The sequence below is a fragment of the Canis lupus genome, chromosome X, assembly GCF_003254725.2.
Source record: "Canis lupus dingo isolate Sandy chromosome X, ASM325472v2, whole genome shotgun sequence".
NCBI lineage: Eukaryota > Metazoa > Chordata > Mammalia > Carnivora > Canidae > Canis > Canis lupus.
In genome coordinates this window covers 27,399,644-27,422,083 of record NC_064281.1, presented here as the reverse complement: position 1 = coordinate 27,422,083, position 22,440 = coordinate 27,399,644, and the positions used below count along the sequence as shown (strand labels likewise).

At 35.3% G+C, this 22,440-nt stretch overlaps 1 protein-coding gene across 15 annotated transcripts in view; it reads left to right on the top strand.

The window, feature by feature from the left end:
• Nucleotides 1-22,440, top strand: part of DMD (dystrophin) — a 2,170,621-nt gene that overhangs the window by 1,033,871 nt on the left and 1,114,310 nt on the right. The gene's annotated exons all lie outside the window — the stretch shown is intronic.

The following is a 22,440-nucleotide window of genomic DNA, read 5'->3' as shown; positions in this document are numbered from 1 at the left end:
TTTTTCTAAAGTGCAAGACTGGGGCAACCTGAGCTCAGTTGGTTAAGCATCTGCCTTCAGCTCAGGTCATGATCACAGGGTTCTGAGATTGAGCCCCACATTGGGCTCCCTACTCAGCAGGAAGTCTACTTCTTCCTCAATCCTCTACACTGCTCATGCTCTTTCTGTCTCAAATAAATAAATAAAATCTTTAAAACATAAGGGGAAGAACTTCAGTCCTATTATCTCATTCTCCTTAGAATAAAGTCCAGATTCCTTAATTGGGCATATAAAGCCTTCATATGACCCTTGTTCTTTTGTTCAGCCTCACGACTTATCAGTTCCTGCCTGTCCTATAACCTCTCCGAATTCTGTTCTACCATTATGAAATTGAGTTGAAGATTCCCAAATATTTTGTGTTCGCTCTGGCCTGCCAGTCCTTCAGGTCTCACCTATGATGTTGTTTCCTTCTTCATGTCTTAAAACTGTGAATTGATGATAAAGTCTAGAAACGTAGGTATTCTTTAAATATTTATGTAATATAACACCAGCATTCCATTTGTATAGTTGCAAATATTGCCAGACTTGCTGGCTGCCCTTATCACAGGGCCATCAATTTGTTTACTTTTCTGCCTACTGCACAAGCTCCTTTAAAGACAAGAGCTATATTTTATTTTGTGTGACATGCTCAGGATTAATATGACACAGGTAGCCCTTGAATAACACAACTTTGAGCTGCAAGGGTCCACTTGCAGTTTTATGTATAGGTAGTTTTTTTAAATAAATACAGTATAGTAACATAAATGTATTTTGTCTTCCCTATGGTTTATTAATAATATTTTTCTATATCTTGTTTTTTAAAAGAATACAGTATATAATACATACACAAAATATGTGTTGATAGATTGTCTGTGTTATCAGTAAGGCTCTCAGTCGACATTAGCCTGTTAGTAGTTACATTTAAGCAGAGTCAAAAGCTGTATGTGGATTTTTTACTGTACAGGGGTCAGTACCCCCAACACCCACATTGTTCAAGGGTCATGTGTACTGAGTTTCAAGTAGATTTTTAATGTGTCTGGATTCAAGCTTCCTCCTAGAAACCTGAGGACATTTCTCCCTGGATGATCTAATAGTTTATCTCAAATTACTGGAAAGCAGCTGATCCCAGGGGTTCCAAAGCCAGTCTTTATCAATAAAAGAAAAGAAACTCAGCAGCCCTGTGTATACACTGCAAACATCAAACTTACTGTGCCACCAGTGCACCTTTTCTCAATATCCCACATTGAGGTATTATGAGCCTCTGCAAGCTACTGCAGTGAGGTCAGTTTCATCACCTTTTTAAGGAGTTCTCATTCTACTATTTGGATGTTCTTATCTCTGTTCTTTTTGCTGAATTTTCTCCTAGCCATCCAGGTCAGCAATACCATCCCCTAAGAACTGTGAAGCGTTCTGAAGTAGCCAGTGATTACTGTGATTTATAGGCATCTACCACTCTTGCACTAAAGCAGAGGTGTAACTTTCTGCTTTGTGAGGCTTCTTCCCCATTTCGTTTATTTTATTTTTTGGCCTATGAGCTAGGTATTCTCTTCCCACAGGTTCATACAGATGTTTCCTTTCAACCATAGACTATATTTTTTTAAGATTCTATTTATTTTGAGAAAGAGAGAACATGAGCAGGGGGCGGAGCAGAGGAAGACGGAGAAATAGACTCCCTGCTGAGCATGGCCCAACATGGGGCTCCATCTCATGACCCTGAGATCATTACCTGGGCTAATGACAGACGCTTAACTGACTGAACCTCCCAGGTGCCACAACCATGGACTTTAAAATAAGCAGAAACACCAGTGCCATTCTGCTGAATGGGTAAGCTGAAATCTCACCCCAAATCTGGGGTCTTCCCTATGTCTGGCAAAGGATGGCATGACTCTAACCCCATTAGACTCATTCTTTTCATACCTAGTGGCTGGAATTAGTATCTTATTTTTATTCTAATTGGCCATTTCTAGGAATTGGTTAGGAACTCTTAAATTGCCTATGGCTTCTAGTCTAGTCTCAGGTAAAACTGTTTTAAGTCTTGCTTATGAGCACAGACTCTAGAGTCCACAAATTGTTTTGGAATCCTGCTTTGCTGCTGACTAGCTATTTACCCTTGAGCAAGTCCCTCACATTTTTTTTTTGCTTTACAATTCCCTTATATATAAAAGAGGATAAGCATATTTTCTAAGTCATAGGGTTGTTACAAGGCTTCAATGACATAATGCATGTAAAGTGCTTACTGGATTGTTTATACATGATAATGACTCAAACTTGGCAATTTTGATGATAAAAATGATGGGTTTTTTTTTGGCTTTTTTTTTTTTTGCTTGTTTTGGCTTTTTGCCTGTTAATTTATTCTTGCTTTTTTTTATTTTTTTTTATTTATTTTTATTTTTTTTTTATTTTTTTTTACATTTTCCTGAACACTACATGGAGATGACTTAAGTTCAGTCCCTGCTTTGAAGAACTTCCATTCCTGGAGAGAAATTGGACAAATGGGCAATAAGATATGGGTTGATACATATGAGCTATACTGGACTAGAATAAGATCCCTGGGGAATGGAATAGGAACATCAGGAGTAAAGCAACATCTACGGACCATTCAAGGTTCTGATTCACAACTAACAGAAAGTGACTCTGGTTACTTTAGCTAGACTTATCTAATTTATTGGAAGGATATCAGGTAGCTTATGGAATTAATGAGAAAGCCTGAAAGCCAGGTTTAAAAATAGGCAGAATCCATCAAGGAAGACCAAGCTAGGCATCCAAAAACACATTTAGTATCAAGCTGCAAGATGAATCTGAATTATAAACTGCCTGCATAGCCATGGTCTGCTGGTACACCAGAGGTACCATTGCCACTGGATATTGCTTGTTACTAACACTGCCAAAAATATCTAAATTATAATTTCTTTTCTTGTAATTAACTTTATTTTTTTTTATTGGAGTTCAATTTGCCAGCATATAGTATAACACCCAGCGTTCATTCCGTCAAGTGCGCCCCTCAGTGCCCGTCTGGGCGACGGACTGTCATTAACTTTAGAATTAAAATTTCTGACAGAATAATTTGATATAGCTGGGTTTGTTTGCTTGTTTTTCTCCGAAGGACCAATTAGCAAATATTTAGTCTTTGCAGGCCATATAATCTCTGTGGCAACTACAGAATTCCACTTTTGGAGGGTGCAAGAAACCACAGATGGCACATATCAATGGGCATGGCTTGTTCTAATAAAAATTTATTTAATATATCAGAAAGGGAGACAGAACATAAAGACTGCTAACTCTGGGAAACGAACTAGGGGTGGTAGAAGGGGAGGAGGGCGGGGGGTGGGAGTGAATGGGTGACGGGCACTGGGTGTTATTCTGTATGTTAGTAAATTGAACACCAATAAAAAATAAATTAAAAAAAAATTTATTTACAAATGTAGGTGATTGACCAGAATTTGCTGGTGGGCCATAAGTTGCTGACTCCTGTTATAATGCAAGCTTAGACTATTTAAGTACATTCTAACTGCCAGGGTCAGGAAAAATAAACAGCTGGAATTTGGGCTCCATTGCAGTTGTAGACATGTCTCCCACCAAGGCTCATACAATAGTAGATTATTGAATCTTTGGAGGGATTAAAAACTATACATTCATAAATAAACACTGCAGCCTTCATGGTGGGTCTCAACAAAAATGTCATTAATTTTTTAATAAGCCAACTTGAGGTTAAATCAAAATGCCTTTGAGCCAGTAAGAATGGCTATGTTGGTAGTTTTTTTCATACATGATTCATGTATGACAGTGTATTAGTCAGCCATTACCAAATATGGTGGTATAAAACACCCCAGAACCCAGTGACTTAAAACAACAAGTATTTATTTTCATGGTAGTAGGTTTTTAAGTTACCTGTGGTTTGGCTGAGCGAGGCTGGGCTCAGGTGGGTAGCTGTTTCAAGCTGTGGATTAGCTGAGAGAAGTTCCAGGATATGTGTCAGATTAAGGTCTGCTACATATATATCTTTTTCCTGGACTAAACATGAAGGGTCAGTGGCATCCTCCTTTCATGACAGATCACCAGAGCATGGACCAGACATAACCTGCCTTCTGGACCTGTGCTTATGTTATGGACCACTTATGGCCTGTGCCCACATTAAGTTCACTTACATTCCTTTGACCAGAGCAAGCCTGTCATCAAAAGAGTGGCAAAGTAGTCTCTTCCTACAATGGAAGCTGAAGAGAAGTGAATATTTGTTGAATAGTCTAAACTCTTGTTGATAGTTAATAATTAATAATAAAGAAGTTTTTACAGCTAGAAATAGCCCTAGTGATTTTGTCCTGTTTCACCGTTTTACAGGGGAGTCAAAATGACAAAGATGTTAAATGATTTACCCAAACACGTATTAAATAGCATATCTGCATATTTCTGTTTCACCAAAATATTTAGCTCTAATAGGTTCGCAGTTTATACTCACAGTAAGCTACAAATATGAGAAAATGCATTAGACTCTCTGCATTCCTAAGGCATAGGTTCTGCGACCATCATTAATCACCAAATTCATAAATGCTATAATGGCAAAATTCACCTTTCTTTTAAAGATTTAACTTATTCACGAGAGACACACAGAGAGAGGCAGAGACATAGGTAGAGGGAGAAGCAGGCTCCCTGCAAGAAGCCCGATGTGGGACTGGATCCCAGGACTCCGGGATCATGACCTGCGCCAAAGGCAGACGCTCAACCACTGAGCCACCCAGGCATCCCAAAACTTGCCTTTATTAAATGTCATAAAGTAAAACAGACATTACTTTTTAGGTGAGGAAAGGTAGAGAATTAAAAGCCAGACTGATTTGTGATTGCTCACTCATTATCTAAGAGACCTGCTTTCATACCTTGTCTTCTAACAAATAGAATTTCAACATGTGTCTCAGTAAAGTTGTGAATCTCCAAAACACTAAAAGTGGCTTTTTTCCTGTGGAAACACAAATAGTAAACACCATGAACATTTAATTCATGAATCTTGTGTATCTATATACCTATCCATGTATATGAATATATATATATTTATATATATATTCATATATATGTATGTATATATATATACTCACACATATATATGTAAAATAAATATTTAACTTTTGGAGAAATTAACATTGCTGCTGAATTCTGTTTTTTATCTAATTCTTGATGGGTACTCACTGCTTCTAAAAGATACTTACAGGAAGCCTGTGAAAATAAAGAGATAGTTAATCTAATACACACCTAGTATTCGAGAAATACAGTCCAGTCTTTTCTTTCAACAAACACTTAAGGAGTGCCAGATACTCTGTTGTCTTTAACTTTGTTTCTGATACCATCTTTACTATCCCTCAAACCATTAATGAATTTGCCCCACTTTCATGAAATTACTCCCCAAGCCTAAGAGGATAGCACGGTTCAAATGAGATAATAAAAATGAAAGCAGTTTCTAGACTACACATTGCTGTACAGCCATAAGATGGCATTATTGTGTAGCAACACAGTTCTTATCTGACATCAAGTAAGTGATTTTTTTTTCAAAATCGTTATTCCTCCTTGGAATCCCATTTAGTCAGATATTTTGGGATGGCTCACCCATACATGTAAGTAGTTAAATTCAATGTGATTCTGAGCTTTAGATCTGATGTAAGGAAGATGTGAGTGTAAGAGTATTGGTTCTTACAATACTGAATTTTTAGAACTAAATGAAGTGTCAAAAAATGAGGAAATTAGGTTGAGGACATTTAAAGAAATCAAATACTATTACCAGTGGTAGTTCAGAAAATAAGAAATAGGAAGATAGTGCTACAGAAAAGAAGCCAGTTGCAAAATAATACATGTTCTATGAGTCCATTTATACAAAACTCAGAAATGGGCATATTGGGAGGTGAAAGATCGGATATGGTTACCATTGTGAAGGATAGTGATTATCAAGGGCAGATCACTTGATCTGGATGTTGTTTGCATTGATCGATTAAGAAAGTTGATGAAACTATACAGTCATTATTTGTACACTTTTCTGTGTATAGGCTATGCTAGAATGAATTTTACACTTAAAATTTTAAAATAATACATGGATTCTTTTTTTTAAGTATGAGAAGGACCTAACCTCAAAGTTTAAAAAATGTATAGCTTACAGAAGAGCATATTACATTGTTGTACATTTGACATTTCACCCGGACCCCTGAATACTTTATAATTGACCAGTACCTACTCTCAGATACGTAGGCTCTATGGCTCTAGAGAAAGTTTTCCCAAATTTACCACCATCAAGCTAGAATCACATGCTAATAGGATGCTGGGAGATGGAGAGCATGAAGCTTCTTCCCCAGGGATTTCTTTTTGTTTAGCTCCCTTAGTGCCTTAGTGCAAAGCCCACAATATTAATGGACTCACAGACTCTTGCTGCCATTTGTACTGCATGAAGGAAAACGAGACAATGAAAGAAATGAAAGGAAGGGGGGAACAGGAATAGAAACCAAAGAAATCTGATTTGAAGAGAAAGTGCCTTAATCATCTCTGTATTCAGACTTTGAGGAATGAGCATGTAATTCTGAAAGTGCACTCTTAATGCAGCTTTCTCATAAGCATTTTCTATCTCACTTGTAATTTTTCTTCTGAGACATTCAACAAATATTTTTCTCTCATGTCAAGGTGAGGGAAATAACCCTGTACTCCTCACAGAGGGAAAGAATAATATACTAATCCACATGTCATCACCATACAATTTTATCCTCTAAAGTGGAAGCTAGAGGGACAGATGCATAATCTGGGAGCTTTTCCAGAATTGTTTGTTCCTAAATGAGACATTCAGCCATAGCAGCATTAGCAGCCTCTTCTATTTGTCACAGTGCCATATGTAGTTGGGAAGATACATGATAAGCACACACAGGATCCTGATGACTCAGGAAAGATTAACATTGCAGTCTTATAATTAGCCTCTACTAAATGTAAAGATTTTCAAGCAAGATTGGATCTTCATATTCCCCCCGCCCAGGTATATGTATATGTGCCAATACATGACTCTACTGTTAGTTTTTGTACTTGGGAGAATTAAGGAGAGGTGGAGGGGAAAAAAGCCCTGAACATGGGAAAATCTTTTTATATCTCATTCCAGAATCAATGTTGTACTGACCAAGGAAAAGATTCTCACACATTCATTCATGAGACTGATATATCAGAAGATGTGTTGAATTGAAGAAGTGAAATTTTCTATTTATGACCCATTTTGTTTTCACTGTTGAGACCATGATGTATGGGAAAGGCTTCTGTTTTGGTTCTTTGCATCGAGTTCTTTTTAAAAGAAAAAATCCTTATTTATTAAGTCATTGATTTGATAGAATTCATTTCTAAAACTTAGTTATCTGTGTAAAGAAAATAACACATCATTTATCTCTAACGATGTATTGGGAAATAATCATACACAGAGGCATATTCACCAATTTACCTAAGCACCTCTGAAATTTTTAAAAAATATTTTAATGTTTACTGTTAACTTTCAAGCTTTCCCAGTTAAGCATCTTGTCTGCTATCTGCTCTCCTCCATTTGTCTACAGTGATCTTTCTGATTTATTTTATTGGGTCCTGGATATCAGAAATCATGTCAATTTTGCCTGCTTGTACGATGCCCAGTACAGCACATGTGGTTAATAAATACACTTTGACGATAATGATGATGATGAAAACTATAATTTGACAGCACTGACATTTTATATATGCCAGAAATAAATCACCAGAACTTTAAGAGAGGTGACTTTATTCCTGACCTGTCATTTTCTGTAGTCACTGGCCAGCACACTTCACCTCTACACTGTCTCTTCTGCCCTGTTTTCTCTTGTGTTTTTCAGTGTAGGGGCTTCTGCCTCCTGCACATCATCTTCTCTTTTATGATGCTCTGTTCAAGTATTAATATTTCTTCCCAGGCTTTGTAGGGTCTAAACAAATCCCTACGTATTATTAGTATCTTTTACTGGCCAGTTGTTGCACTTTGTACACCACCGAGAGAGCAATTGTAAGCCAAATAGAGGAGACTTTGTTTTCACCCAGCAGCCCAAAAAGAAGTGTATGATTTGACTGCTGATGCCAATTACATGGAGGTTTTACCACCAGAGGCAAAGCTTTAAGCCACAAAAGATTAATCCTGTAAAGTTGGTGTTTGGAGGTATTTAATATCCATGAATTACCTACCTACCAGTCTCATTAAAACAAACTAATTATCAACAAACAATACTTTTATCTTGTAATTTTTATTTTAAAACTCTGTTTAAAACATGAGCCATTCAGTACTTTGTGCCATTTGAATTAGATACCTAAACTAGCCCTTGATGTAGATTTCCTTTTTTTGAAGCTTTTCTTTAAATTACAGTTTGTTATCATACAGTATAATATTTCCTTGTTTACTTAGAATTTCTTCTGAACTCTTTATTGATGACAACAGTTGGTGAAAGAATTGAATGGAGGGGACCTGTTGTATTTATTTAAGGAAAGGGCTTTTTGAAATGCATTAAATATAAGTTTGTTTCTACCTATCAGCTTATTTTCTGTATGTTCTTATTGCTATTTCAAAGTACTCCAGAGTTGCAGAGTGATTTGCTTTTTATGATAGCCATTTCATACAGGATCATTTGCCTTATATCTTCAACATTTTCAGATTCTTATAAATCTTTACAGTTCACATAGAGGTTAGTTTAAAACTTGCTTCAAATAAGAAATTGACTAGATATAAAATTCATATAATCTTAGAGTTAACCATAGATCAATATCCTGAATCTTTTTCTCAAAGTAATTGAACATTTTTGTTTCCCAGGATAGCCGTATACACACATTTCCATTCTTCACCACAGATGATTCTATTTTTTTGTTGTACAGGGGGCTATAGTTGGCTTGTTTGTTACCTAAATAAACTTGTATTTTCATTATTTTCAAAAGAAAAAGGCTCTAATATAGAAACCAATTTTATGCCTTTAGGACTAGCCTCATTTTGGAAATAATGCCACTATTTAACTTTACTTGTTGTATGTTTCTTGGCTTTGTCATATCACAAATTTCCCTTCTCTAAATATACATTTTCTCCTCTAAATGGAATAGATGGGTTTTGGAAGAAAGCAAAACTGTGCTAAATGTAATCTTTCCAGAAATTCTCATTATCAATTAGAGTTTGTTTTGGCTTCACAAAGATAGAAGCATATTTCTTTCTCCTTAAAGATGTAGGAGTATTCAGTCAAGACAGGTATAATAGCTCTGCTCCTTCCTGCTTTCCGCCCAGCTATCCTTATATGGTGAGCTCTCATTCACATGTTGCAAGACAGAGCCCCCACCACATCCACATTCCAAGAAGCAGGATGGGAGAAGGTGGGAAGAAATGGCAAAGCATACATACTAATTTTCTTTTAATGAAGTTTCCTGGGAGCTGCATTGTTTTACTTATATTCTATTGGCCAGATGTCAGTCATATGCACACCCAAGCTGCAAGGGAGGCCGAGAAATGTTATATTTATTCCTGAATGTTATGTGCTCTGCCAGAAAGTGTGCTCTTGTGGAAAAACAGGAAAATGGATATTGAAAGAGAACTAACAGTCTTCAGTGTATTCACAGAAGTGCGTGTTGTTTTGTTTTGTTTAAAGCAGCCCTAAGAAATATGTCAAAAGGGTAGCTAAGTCTAGAGTTATCTCTTTCCCCTACCATCATTTGATGAACTGTGATTCTGCAAATATCTCACTCTGGCTTCCTGAATTCTGATAATATAAAAATAGAAGTTTTTCATCATTATCCAATACCTGCTTGTTCTATCCCTCCACGTTCCCAAAACATTTTCTCATTAATCAATTTTTGTACCAATTTTACCCCCTTTTTCCAACAAAACCATTGCTTAGCCAAGGAAAGAGATGGATAACTTAGTTGCCATAGTGCTCCTGGAGTATATATTCCCTACTTACTTTGACTAAAATTGGGCCATTCATAAATTATAGCAGTTTAGATTAGTAACATCAAGAATAACCACTAAAAAAATAAGGATCTAAAACCAAAGCAGAAATTGTGACAGTAAACTGAAATTTCAGGACATCGCCTTTTCTGAACATGTGAGATGGATCTCGTGTAAAATTAAAGATCTTTTTTAGCCACACCAATGTGCCAGGCATGCATTCAGTAGATTACATATATAATTGCATCCTCAGGAGAACCTTATTTTATAGACAAGGCACTTGAGATTTAGAGGGAAGAAATAATTGTCTCAAGTGTGCATAGGAAGAATATATCAGAGCCTGTATATTGGCTCAGATTATGAACTCTCTTCTGCTGCATTCCTTGTCTTTTATGCATTTCACATAAGACTTCTTGTATTATTTGTGCTCATTGATTATGTTCTCTCTTCCGGGTGCCATTCTTCAGTAGCAGTAACAGGGATACATATAAAAACTTTTTATTTTTTATTTATTTTTAAAATATTATTTATTTATTTATTCATGAGAGACACACACAGAGAGACATAGGTAGAGACATAGGCAGAGGGAGAAGCAGGCTCCATGCAGTGAGCCCAATGTGGAACTCCATCCTTGGACTCCAGGATCATGCCCTGGGCCAAAGGCAGGCGCTCAACCACTAAGCCACCCTGGCATCCCTAAAAACTTTATAAAACTTGTGTCTGAAACCATTGTTATTTAAAAAGATGTTTAATATTTGGATGCTGGTATCTTCATATCCATTATCTGTAGAGAACTAGACTGTGATTTTATAAGATGCTTGGCAAAGCCAAGTGGTAAGGGATCTTCCCAAGTGCTTGAGGAACCCTGTCTTGTGTTTTTCTACTCATTGTTCAGGACCCAGTGCAGATATCACCATTTGGAATACTGTGCTGGTCTCAATTATTCCAGTCTCCATGTTCCTATAACTCTGTTTATGTAGTTCTCTTATAGGTGCTTATCATGAATTTAAAGGTCTTACATTACTGTGTGCAACTCTGTACCATCCAACAGAGTTTTTGTTACTGTATAGAAGCAGAAACTGTGCCATACACTTCCTGTGACCCCTAAGCTAAACACAACATAATTCATTTTTTAACTGAGGAGACCTTAAATGTAAATGACAAACTGCTCACTCAGAAGTTGTAATATTTTGTAATAAATAAGGTTCTTGTTTCTTTGGTTAACAAGAACTTCATTCCCATTATAGTTTATTTAACCAAATATTTATGTAGGGTAAATTTCATCATATTTGTCTTTGGTTTTCCATAATAATACTGAATTATGACTTTGAAGTATGGGTAGAGCCACATATGAATAATATGAGATCTTGATATGTTCTTTATGGTATGTGAGAGAAATAGACATTCTCTCATAAAGAAAAATATGTCCATTAAGTCACTAAAGTCAACATAGCTTCCTGGTAGAAGTCAACAAACTTTTTGTTTGCTGACTTACTTTCTTGTTTTAACTTCTGTTATTATGGGATGTGGGAGTAGAGATTTGTTATTATTACAAAATTCTGACACTTTAAAAATCTGTTTACTCTGTGAGAATTGCAAATTCTTGCCTATAAGGCAATTTTCACAAGAATTATTTTCTTATTAGTTTTTAGTTTATCCATGGACAGTCTCAAATTCCTTTTGAAAACATCAGTTTCCTCAAGGGAAAGCCACCCATTACAAGCTAAAAATGTGGTTCTTGAGAGATTTCTGCTTGAAACAAACATCTAAAAATTCTGTGTGGTTTCCCCAAATGGTTAGACTTAGAAAAATAAATAACAGTTTAGATGGACATTTTCAAAATTCTTAATATTGAAATAAGTAGTATATTTGAGTAAATTTAAGCTATATATGTTTTTACCAAAGGTAAATTTTGTCTGCTTAATTTCTCTTGCATTTCTTTCTTTTTTATTTTTTTCATTTCTCTCATTTGTCTTTCTCTAATATTCAAATATAAAACTAGAAACTAAGGATTGTAATTCCACGCCCTTTGTTTTGAAGTAATACCAAAGTAATCAGAGATACAATTCTATAATCTTTATGGGTAGCTCCCAATAAGTAGTAGCACTGTGATTAGGACATAGATGCAACTCTCGCATTTGTCTTATCCCTTTTTCCATATCTCCCAATAGTGTAGGGGTGACCCAAGGTAGCTGTCCACTGGGCCCTTACCAAAGTTTGCTAGTAATGGTCAGTTGCTGCTATAATAATTCTACATAATAAACATGCTCAGAATTAACAATAAATCATTATTCTCATGTCAGGGCTACTTTGAGTCAACTCTACTTCAGCCTTTGGGACTGTAGGTTGAATGACTAGATCTGACCCATTTGTTTCATTATGGGGCCCAAGCTGGAAGGGCAGCAGATAGTTGGTGTATATTCATCCATGGAAGAGTTCAGAACTCTCAGAAGGGCAAGCAGAAATATGTGATGCTTTAGAGACCTTGACATAGAACTGACACAGTATCTCTTCAATTCACATCCATTGGTCAAAGCAAGTCACATGGCAAGCCCAATGCCTAGGAGTAGAGGAATAAGCACTGCTCACCATGAAGCCATGCCAAAAGTACAGATACATAATACTACTACAGAATAGAATTGGGAATAACAATTTAAAATACTACACTACTCTGGTAGAGTATTATAGCATCCTTTAACATTTTTGATGGCATGCATGTAACTTCCTGAGAAAACTCAAGTTGCTGATTCCACTTGAAAATGTATCCTGAATCCACTTTTTTGACAGGTTTTATCTCTAATCCAGTATGTTGGGGGGACTTTTATTTTGTATAAAAAACCTCCTGTAATATTATGAAGCAGAAATTTAAAGACCCTTGAAAAATAGAATATTGAAACAAATTTGGAGTCACAGTTTTATTTACCAACTTGAGAGTCTCCTTGTGCTTCAGCACACTTGGAAGTTGGATTTCCAAATAGCATCATGACTTTCCATACCCAGCTGTCTGCTGCTTGAAACTACCATAAGCTGACTATCACGGCTCACAGTATACCCTTGAAGAAGGCCATCTGGTTTATGTCTCTTGGCAAAATTTGTTTAAAAACAAGCAGCTGCATGACAAAGTAAGAAGGAGTCTCTGTCTAGCTGTGGTAAATAAGTAGGTTTGCAATGCACATAATAAAGCATTTTGTAATCCAAGCCAACATTTCTAAAAGGGAAACATGCTTTTCTCACAAATAAAAGAAAAAAAATCACAGAATTAAATTGCATGGAAGGGACTCTATCAAATTTATATTTCAGTGGCTTAATATTATGAGAAAAATAAAAGTTTATTAGATGCACCCTCTGGTAATAACTAGTTTTTGTATACTTATATAAAATCCAATGATTGGAAATTATTTTGAATTACATTAGAATTCAAATTTCTTAAAGACCTATTCTTTGAAACCTAACACTAATTGGTATTCAATGATTTCTATCAGGTTTCTGTGTATCTCATTACACTTAGTCTGTCTCAAGAAGCATACACGCTACATTTTTTTTTTTTGAAAGCATGAATTGATTTTCCAGTTCAGTTAAGGTCTTTTTCTCAACTCTGTCAATGGGGTCAGAGTAGCCATGGTTAAGGATTGATTTTGGCGTTAATAAAAATTTTGAGGTTAAGAGCGTTGGTTTGGGTTGCTCCAAAAGCAAATCCTGAGACAGGGATTTGAGTTCAGGTTGTTTATTTGGGAGGTGGTTCAGGAAGCTGTGGTTCAGTTGTGTGGTGGTAAGCAAGGGAAGAGAAAATAGCCTATGTGGAATTCAGCAAGCCAGCCACTACTGTGAGGGACTGGAGCTTAATTCCATGGAGAAAGGCTGAGAGAGTATAAAACAGGTGCATCTCAGTCACGTTAAGCAAGGAGCAGGAGGACTGTGATGTTTACACTCCAGCTCTTAGTCATTACAGCAGCTGTTGGACATTGGCCAGGTTACACTGGAATGTCAAGAGTCAAGAGAGTGGATGAAGCTCCAACTGGATCTGCTATACTATAGAGGGAGGGACATTATTTCAGTTAATAAGGCCCACTGTACTAGCTGTTCACTTTTCTGCTTATTGTGCTACTTTTCTGATTTCTGCAGTTGTCTGGATCATGCTTTATCCTAAGCATTTGCATGTTGATGCTTGTGTCTATATCTCTCATTCTTCCTCATTGATTTGTTTGTTTATTCTTATACTGATGTTTACCTTTGTTATTTCTATGTACTTAACTGTGGCTCGGTCTTTGAATTATTGAATCTTGCATTAAAATTTTAATAAGGACTTAGTTTTTTTTAAGTGGGATTCATACCAATCAGAGACACAATTAGAACTAAAAATTAAAGGTTGCAGACACAGTCCTTCTTAGGTCAAATTCTTGAATGGCATAGAAGACTTGAATTTTCTGTCGCCAATAAATAACTTATTTGGGAGATTTATTTTTTTTATTTATTTTTTTTAGCGATTATGATGACATGGTATTTATTTTATTTGGGAGATTTAAAAAAAAAGAATTAATTTAGGAAAGTTTTATTTGTATTCCCAGTTTATCACAAGTCTTAGGTGAAACAGTGTTATTTCTAGCATCAAAGGACAAGTTAAAATTACGCCTACTTTTTTGCAGATTTCTTGAAGACTTCTCGTACTTGTTTGGATAAGCAGACTACATTCATGGCATTGGTTAGACATTCTTTACCATTCTTTTACATTTTCAAAGTTAAAGTCTTGGAAGATCAAAAACACAAATTTTTGGAGGTCTCTAGAGAAGCCAAGAATACATTGGCTCTCACTAGAGATGAATGAAGACAAATTTTATTCATTAGTTAATTTTACCTCATGATCAGAATTCTTTCCCACATTAAAATCATTCAGTTTATGAGTGGTAACATAAAGAGTAATGATAATGAATAGAGAACTAGAAGACTTAACCGTATGACAGAAAAAGAGCAAAATTTTTGAAATGTAGAAAGAAGAAAATTTCAGGGAGACATGAACAAGGCTGGAAATATTTTAAGGTTGAAGAACACAGAAAATAAGTGAAAATAAAACAAATGAAAATCCTTCATTTATTGGGAAGAGGACTGCAAGTTGCGTGAAGGTTCTTTTGAATGAGACTGTATAATGTTTGCCATTCATTTGGGGAATATAAAAAATAGTGAAAGGGAATAAAGGGGAAAGGAGAGAAAATGAGTGGGAAATATCAGTGAGGGCAACAGAACATGAGAGACTCCTAACTCTGGGGAACGAATAAGGGGTAGTGGAAAGGAGGTGGGCGGGAGGTTGGGGTGACTGGGTGACGGGCACTGAGGGGGGCACTTGGCAGGATGAGCACTGGGTGCTATGCTATATGTTGGCAAATCAAACGCCAATAAAAAAATACCAAAAAAAAATAAAGTGTTATTCTCTGAGTGAAAAAAAAAAGTTCTTTTGTTTTGTTTTGTTTCTTAATAAGGAAATACCTGTGGAAAATCTGGGGAATTAGGAAATCTAGACTTTTATAACTGTTGTTACAAAGGTCACAAAGGAAATTAAATTGTAGACTGAGTTTAAAAGCATTCGAATTAAAAGAAAAAAAGCATTCGAATTACGTCCAGTCCCATTTTTTTCCAGGATTTTGTACACAGCAAGAAAATAGATCATAGCATAGCTAAAGAGGAACATTTAGGTTTTCACTAGTCTTAGTACAGACTGCTTTGTGGACTCTTTGGGTTTGGGGACTTATATCAATCATGAAAGGTACAACCAATTATTGTATTATAATAATTTAATAATTATTATTATACAACCATATTGGCAGGACAGAACCATGTGTTTTCTTAAAGTTACATTGTAAATAAATAAAAGGCACTAAGAATATATCTTGTATGAAGAAGACTAACCTTATCATTTTCATCAATGGCCATAAAATCCCATTCCTTACCTATACAGTACCTTAATATTTCTGCTTTTTTTTTTCAAAAAATAGTCATAAGGGACGCCTGGGTGGCTCAGCAGTTGAGCATCTGCCTTCAGCTCAGGGTGTGATCCCAAGGTCCAGAATCAAGTCCCACATTGGGCTCCTTGAAGGAGAGCCTGGTTCTCACTCTGCCTATGTCTTTGCATCTCTCTCTCTCTCTCTCTCTCTCTCTCTCTCATAAATAAATAAATAAAATCTTTATAAAAAACTAGTCATAAGAGATGTCTTTTATCAATGATGTTTTCCAAAAGCTGTTTCATAGGGAATAACTGTGAATATTAGAAAATATAATATACATGAAATGTTTTTCTTGAAATAGCTCTCTAAATGATTTTCATGATAACATTTCTGCCTATGATGTCTAAATCTTTGTATCAAAGATGGCAAATGGACAGAATTTAAAATACTTATCTCACAAATGTTCTATTATTAATAAGATAATGGAATTTGGAGACAAAATGACAAAAGAAAATGCAGTTTAGCCTTAGTAAGTAAACTCAAAAAGTAAAATGGACTGATTTTACTGCCTTTTTCACATACATGGATTGTTTTTCTACATTAAAGAAATCTATAGACAATGGATTTTCACTCACTTTTTATTCTGAAAACAGTAGTCTCTTAGATTGTATGAAGATAGTTTGGAAGTGAGCTTCATTTACTTCTCTTTCTTTGAATGTCAAATACATGAAATTATTTTTGAAATGAGTACCAAAGGGATAGCAGAGAGTAGATAGAAGAGCAGGGAAGAATTATTTCAGTTAACAGGCCTTGTTTCCCTGTGTTTATCATTAAATGGAAGATTTCTATTACCACTCAACATCCTTGATGGACTTCCTGTAGGGGGAGTTTTTCTCTTCTTTCATTTGTCTCCCAGGGCTAAGACATGTATTTCATGTTATTAGGAAGTGAAAATAAGTTGAGGTTTTCATTAAAAATGCTTTTTTTCATCCTAAGGAAATAATTTTCTTTTTTTTGTATATTTTTTATTGGAGTTCGATTTGCCAACATATAACACCCAGTGCTCATCCCATCAAGTGTCCCCCTCAATGCCTGTCACCCAGTCACCCCATCCTCCCGCTCACCTCCCCTTCCACTACCCCTTGTTCGTTTCCCAGAGTTAGGTGTCTCTCATGTTCTGTCACCTTCTCTGATATTTCCCACTCGTTTTCTCTCCTTTCCCCTTTAATCCCTTCCACTATTTTTTTTATATTCCCCGTACGAGTGAAACCATATAATGTTTGTCCTTCTCCGATTGACTTACTATAAGGAAAGAATTTTCATGGCAATTTCATTTAGAGAAAAGTGACCCCCAGAAAGTTAGTCAATTCCATATGTGTTAATGGTGTCATTTTAATAAATTTACAAAATAAGAGACCAAATTTTGCCAAGTCCCTGACAGTAGCAGTAGTAAAATGTAATTTCTATTGGCATGTGTTCATATTATTTTGACATGGTGGATGGATCTAGTAAGATTGGTAACAAAATGTGCCTTCATGTACTAACATTTAGTGACAGTTATTCTTCCAAAGCATGACAGTGTCCCTAATAGCTTACATTCTGCAAAAGATTCTCTGTTATTGCATGCCAAGTGTTCACCATGTCTCTTTCTTTAGTTTTCTTTGAAAACTTATATCCTATATTTTGTTCCAGAAATATAGTGTTAGAGTAAACAAGCAATGAACAGAAAATGGTTGTATTGTGTATAATGGATCTTTAAGAATACTAGTAGAAATTTTCATGATGTTATTTAGATATCTTCAGGTATATACTTGTGTTTTCTGCACATAAAACACCTATAGCTTAATTAGGCTTCTCAATTCCATGAAGATAGCACTATTACTTCTTATAAGGTCCTCAGGCAAATACATTTCTTGTCTTCTCTTTATTCCTTCCTCTACTTTGATTTCACATCTCAGCATTTATCAGGCTCTGTAGACTCTTCCTTTACAATTGTTTTCATGTCCTCTCTTTCTTTTCATTCTTCTTGACATCAGTCTCAAGTCAATAGATTCCTTGTAAGAGATCTCTCCCAACTCAAACCCCTGTCTATTTTGACAGGTTAATCTTTCTAAAGGAGTACTTCCTGTCTCACATTCCCCAGCAAAGAAACCTTCAGTGGTTCTACATTATTAGCCTTGGTTTCCAACTGGTAGCCCCTCGAGACAAGAGAGCTGGAGGATATGCTTTGCTCGATTGTTTTCTGTTGTCTGTAGGGAGCTTTAAAAGGCACAGAAACAGGGCAAGGGTTGGACTGGTCAGTACAATCAGTTTAGCACTTACTGCTTTAAATCATGTAACAGCTTTACAATTTTATGTGTCCTGCCTGTCCCCTGAAGGCATTTGATTTTATAACCCCTTAGCCCAGAGGCTAACATCTAAAATTCATAGCCTAAGATTCACAATCCTAACATAGCTTCTCTAACAACTTCATGAACTCTACAGCTACCTGGACTTATTTTATCCAAAATGCCCTTATTTTACATTCCTTTGGAATATAATTTTACATATACAAATCCTTCCCGAGAGGAAGTGTGTGGGAAATATCAGAAAGGGAGACAGAACGTAAAGACTGCTAACTCTGGGAAACGAACTAGGGGTGGTAGAAGGGGAGGAGGGCGGGGGGTGGGAGTGAATGGGTGACGGGCACTGGGTGTTATTCTGTATGTTAGTAAATTGAACACCAATTAAAAAAAAAATCAGAAAAACAGCAAAAAAAAAAAAAAAAACAAAAAACAAATCCTTCCCACTTGTCACCGTTAAGAAGCTTTGGTTACAAGAACCAGAGACAGTCTTCATTTTCTCTTAAGTAATAGGGTGAAGGAGAGATATAGTATTTTTCACAGAAAATAAAGAAAAACAGCAACCATGGCCACAAAAGAAGATACTGAGAACTCAAGAGTTCATGGAAATTTACTTTTATGGATGCTGCCATCAAAATGGCTTAGCTCTAAACTTCTCCTGTTCCTATTTCTCTTACCTTTAGATTCCAATTCCTAATCTAATTAGCCTAAATTGGGTCATTGTCCCCTTTTAGAGTTTACAGAGCACTATGGTTAAGAGGTCCCCCCAGATCATGTGTAATGAATGAAGATTACAAAGGAAAAGCAGGGTACAATTAATCAAAAGTTGAGCTGTTTAGTCAGAGAAATTAGTAATAACTGCCACTTAGACTTAAACCTGAAGTCTGAGTGATTTAAATGCTTATTTTTTGCTCATAAAATCTGACGTAAACAGGCAACTGTCCTCCATATAGTGACTCAGGGACCTCAAATGCTTCCATCTCGAGTTTTCCTATCTCACAATGGAAATTTCAGAGCCATTGCCAAAGTGGAAATGAGGAATGTGCACTGATTAAGTGCTTCAGAGCAGAAGTAATGCATGACTTCCCTCACACTCCCATTTCTCAGGATCCAGTCATGTTAATCCCACTGCAACCTCAAGGAGTTTGGGAAACATAGGGAGATACTGGCAAATTCCATGAGCACTAATCTCTACCACCATAGGAGGAATATTGGGCATTTTAAAAAAGGAAAAAAAATCAATAAATGATGATCCTTCAATGTCCTGCTCAGTTGCTACCTTTTCTATCTCACTTTCTCAATAAACTCATCAGGAGATGATCTCCAACTCCTTTGTTCATCTGGAGCATTACATTCCACTTCTTGATACTGGCTCCTATTATGATAACTTATAGTCATTCCTTATTCAAATTATAATACAAGTTCCTATGAGACAGTAATCAAGAGTATTAATTTATTTGTCTCCCCATACTATCCAAAGTATGTTTCAATATAGAACAATCTCTGAGGCCTGGATAGTAATATTTTCTTTGAAAGTGTACACAACACAAAGTACATGGAGGATATTCAATAAAAAGATGTTGATTAGTTTTTCAGGCAGATAGCAAATTTCTTACAATATTCCATGTTACTTTATGTTTTGTTGACTTGTGGTCATTGTGAACATAAATTTAATACTACAAAATTCTGTAACAATTTTAAAATAAAATGTAACAATCTTGTATATATTTAAAGAAAATTTTATATTTCATATTAGTGAATGGTACACAGTCATAGCAAATTTAAAACGTAGCAGTAAATGACACAAAATATAGTATTCACATTAGAATGCCTTCTACTGAAGGTGTTTTACATTTCAAAAGTTAGCATGGATATGTACTGAATGTAAAAATAATAAAAAACACTCAAAATAAATGTATTTCACCCATTTGAGTGAGATCTGAAAACATCAGTCATTATATGATATGACTGGGTAGAATTTAAATAGTTATAATTTTAGTGAAGGATTTCCTGTGTTATTTGAAATTGAATTTTTCTATTAAGTAATAGGATTTTAAAGCTAAGCAAAAGCTACATTGGCAAAACAAACAAGATTTACTATGTTATCTTAAGTGTATCCTAAATTCTCTTTAATATTGTGGATAAGATATATATATATGCTTTTAGTTTACAACCAGTTCTGTCTATAATAATTTAAAGTAAACTGTTATTTGTATCTTACATGATACCATGTGAGCACACAATTTGTAGTACAGTGAAATAATTCCAATGAATTATTTTGGCAATTTGGTACCTGAGACCTATTTCTGAATCCTTTTTTTTTTTTTCTATTTGTATAAGTTGCACTCTTCCATGATCTTACCTGTGGCTATGTTCAAACCCTGAAACGGGTATTTACTCTGATATTTAGCGTTCCAAAGGTAGTATATTTTCAGTCATACATAATACATAGATTTGATATATTTTATAGCTAAGTGTTTGGAGATCAAATTATTTCACAATTATATAGCTCAATCTCTCTAGACTCAGATACTTGCATTTGAAGCAGTTTTCCTACTCTCATCTTCAGTAAAGGAAACATCCAACATTACACTGATATGGAAAATTTATACCTGAGTTTTCTATCAATATATAAAGTAGTATTATAACTTGGCAATTCTGTGATGGGAAAGCAAGATTTAGTTGGAACAATTGAGTCTGTATATTAATATTGGATTGATTTCATTTGAGATTATAACTTTTATGTGGCATTCTGTTCTTTGTTTCTTATTTATATGCCTGAGAATAACATTATCTTCTTTGTATCTCCCTATGTGAGAGATCTTTTAACTCTTTAAAGACTTGTACTCTCTGTGAAACCAAATAATTGGTAGCACAATTTTCTGTAATATGAGTCAACAATTTTTTGTCTCTAAAGAGATAGTAATTATTTTAGGCTTTGTGGGTCATATGGTCTCTGTCATAGCTAATTCAACTCTGCCAATTTTGTGCATAAAGTACCATAGTCAATTCATAAATGAATAATTGTGATTTTATGTAATAAAACTTTATTTTTAAAAACTGACCTAGCTCCTGAAACAGAAAAACAAAGTATTAGCATAGATCAAGTAATTTTATTTATGAACATATACCCAAAATAACTGAAAGCAGTAACTCATACAATTGTTTCTACACCCATGTTCAGCACAGCATTATTTATAATAGCCCAAAGTTGGAAACAATCTAAATGTCCATTGACAGTTGAATGCATGAACAAGGTGTGGTGTATCCTTATAATGGAATATAACTCAGTTTTAAAAAGGAGTGAAATTTTGACTCTGCTACAACAACAGATAAAGCTTGAAGACATTATGGTCAGTTAAATAGGCCAAAAAGAAAAGAAAAAGTATCATATGACTCCATTTATATAAGGTATCTAGGTAGTCAAATTCGTAAGGAAAGTAGAATGGTGTTTGCTAGGGCCTTAGGGGTAGGGAGGAATGGGGAATTGTTTAATGGGTATGGACTTTTAGTTTGAGAAGATGAATTCGTTCTGAAAATGAATAATGGTAATAGTTAACATGGTGAATGTACTTAGTGTCATTGATTTGTACACTTAAAAATGCTTAAAATGGTGAATTTTATGTTTTTTAATATTTTCCCACAATTACAAAAAACCATCCATGGGCCTAAATTGCCAACCACCATCTACAATCATATTAATGATCTATAAATAAACCCACTCTTAGTATAACTGATGGTTAGGATGGTAGAATAATTTGATACAAGGTAATGGTAAGTATCATTGGTGAGTACTCACCAATTTCTATTTCTGCCATGGCTATACACACCTTCCATATGAATCATGTTATTCGGTTTTATACAACTTACTATTACTTACTTACTTAGTGTTTTATACAACTCCCTCTCCCTCCTCTTTGTCCCCTCCCAGACTCTATACACATATATATAGACATACACTGTGAACTCCTCAAGAATTTTGACTGTATCTTCATTACTTGACTCATTGTCTGGCAGATCATAGATACTCCGTACATGTAATTAATTAGCAAGGGAGTAAACATATAGTCCTCCTCTTCCTTTTCAACAACCAGTTTTCATCTTTATCTTACTGCCACACAATTTGACATTCTATACATCTTAAACAAGGAAGAATAAGTAAGCTCTAAGAAAGTCCTTTGCAGAAAAGTTTTAAATTTTACATACAGAGGGAAAAGAGATGAGGAGAATA